Source organism: Papio anubis, chromosome 14 (assembly GCF_008728515.1).
Source record: "Papio anubis isolate 15944 chromosome 14, Panubis1.0, whole genome shotgun sequence".
Lineage (NCBI taxonomy): Eukaryota > Metazoa > Chordata > Mammalia > Primates > Cercopithecidae > Papio > Papio anubis.
The window spans coordinates 65,308,268-65,310,750 of NC_044989.1; the positions used below are offsets into that span (position 1 = coordinate 65,308,268).

General features: G+C 47.2%; 1 non-coding gene across 1 annotated transcript; it reads right to left on the bottom strand.

The window, feature by feature from the left end:
* Positions 1–1,263: 1,263 nt before the first annotated feature.
* LOC116270453 lies at positions 1,264–1,363 on the bottom strand. Its single transcript, XR_004178487.1, has one exon. It is a non-coding gene; the product is annotated as a small nucleolar RNA U13 (small nucleolar RNA).
* Between the last annotated feature and the right edge of the window lie 1,120 nt (positions 1,364–2,483).

Sequence of the window (2,483 nt, forward strand, 5' to 3'; positions counted from 1 at the left end):
CGCTCCCACCTCTGAGCCCTTACATAAGCTCTGCCAGGTTTACCTTCCTGCTCCGGATTGATTTCTCCATAGAGGACCTTGCCTCCTGCTTTGCTGAAAAATCAGAAGCATGAGGCAGGAACTGCCTCAACTTCCCACTGCCAAATCTCAAGTCTCCTGAATCCAGCTTCCCACTATGCCCTTCCCCTCATCCAGGTGGAGCAGTCCCTCAAGGCCAGCCCCCCCAAACCCTTTTACCTCTTTCCTCCTGCCTTCTCAGTACGCTTGCATTAACTCCAGATCACTCTGTATTTTCAACCTCACTTTTTCCCGGATTCTTCCGATTGACATCGGACTATGTTCAAAATTCATTAAAGATAAGAAAGTGAAGATCCTTTTATCCACCACTATTAATGAGGAAGCAGGTTTGACTGCTATAAAGGCCCCAAATAATCGAATCCACTTAAAAAACTTAAACAAGATGGAAGTTTACTTATTTGTCACATAAGCTGGCAGGGCGGTACCTCAGGAGCAGGGACTTCAGCTCCTTAAGGGTCCTCCCTCTGCCATTCCTAGGGGTGGCCTTGTCTCCACAGTTCATGATAACTTTCACTGCTGTAAGCAGCATCGGGAAAGAGGGATGGGGAGATGGAGAGCCCTACCCCATGAGGGTATGACTTCCACTCACCTCCCAACAGGCCAGAATTTAGCAACATGGCCATGCTCAGCTGCAAGGAACGCTGGGGATCAGAGCCATTATTCTGGTACCCAGTTGACATCGTTTGAATATTTGTCCCCGCCCAAATCTCGTGTCGAAATGTAATCCCCAGTGCTGGAGGCGGGGCCTGGTGGGAGGTGTGTGGAGCATGGGGCGGATCCCTCCTGAGTGGCTTGGATCATCTCCTTGGTGATAAGTGAGCTCACACTTCAGTTCACACAAGATCTTTTCTTTATAAATTAGTGAACCAATTAAACCTCTTTTCTTTATAAATTACCCAGTCTCAAGTATTTCTTGACAGCAATACAAGAATGCCCTAATATACTAGTTAAACATAGAGGCTCTATTACTGTACCAGGAGTGAGAATAGGTATAGAGTACAGCAAGCAAGTCTGCTGCCACACACCATATCCCCGCCAAGACAGCCCAATCTCTATTTTCTCCTCACCCCAAGTTTTCAAATGAGTTGTCCACACTCAGCATCTCTACTTCCTCTCTGTGTTTGTTTTCCACATAGATGAGAATTTGCAAAAGTGTTTTGAAGCAAGGGAGAATGTTTTTTCTCATGTCAGGTGGGTAATGTGCTGACATATAACAATGTTTGAGGGAGGCACATCTCACTCATAAGCATGAAAACCCAGTCGTTACACGTAATTGCAAAAAGATCAGAGAGAATATTACACAACTTCATTCTGTGAAGGTGGGACTAGGGGTGGGTTGATCTGCTTAAGAAGACCTGGAAGGTGAGGTCCAAGGAGCTAAGTAAAGCCATGGAAGGAGACGTTGTTGTCCAGGAATGGGCTGAGTCAAGGAGACAACCAGGAGGCAACCCATGCTGGGGACTGAGAGAATTGGATCTTGTGTGAAACTGAAGGAAGGAAGAGAGCACACACATGGTGGGAAGAGGGGATCAGACAAGGGTCGGGGAGGCAGATGGGAGGCAGTGAGGGTGCCTTTAAATTCCTGATCTCATGCTTTGTAAATGTGGTGATGGGGGTGCCTTTCACATGGTACCAACTGTGCTTTCCCAGAATGGGGTAGCTCCTTAAAGGAGACATACAGAGAAGGAAGAATTTTTTTTTTTTTTTTTTTTTTTTTTGAGTCAGAGTCTTGCTGTGTCACCCAGGCTGGAATGCAATGGCACGACCTCGGCTCACTGCAACCTACGCCTCCCGGGTTCGAGTGATTCTCCTCTCTCAGCCTCCCAAGTAGCTGGGATTACAGGCACCCACCACTGTACCCAGTTAATTTTTTTTGTATTTTTAGTAGGGACAGGGTTTCACCATGTTGCCCAGGCTGGTCTTGAACTCCTGACCTCAAGTGATCCACCTGCCTTGGTCTCCCAAAGTGCTGGGATTACAGCTGTGAGCCACCGCACCCGGCCAACAAAATTCTTATGTGCATTAATTTTTCTCCACTTAGATCTGTTCATACTTATGGTGTTTATTAGGTAACTCATGCTTGGAGCATTGCAGATGAAACTTATGAAATCTTGGAAAACATAGCCTTCCATATCAATGCAAAGCACACATAAAGATAAATCTGGGGTCCAGGCGTGGTGGCTCACTCCTGTAATCCCAGCACTTTGGGAGGCTGAGGCGGACGGATCACCTGAGGTCAGGAGATCGAGACCAGCCTGGCTAACAAGGTGAAACCCCGTTTTTACTAAAAATACAAAAAATTAGCCAAGCGTGGTGGCGCGTGCCTGTAATACCAACTACTCAGGAGGCTGAGGCAGGAGAATCGCATGAACCCCAGAGGCGGAGGTTGTAGTGAGCCGAGATTG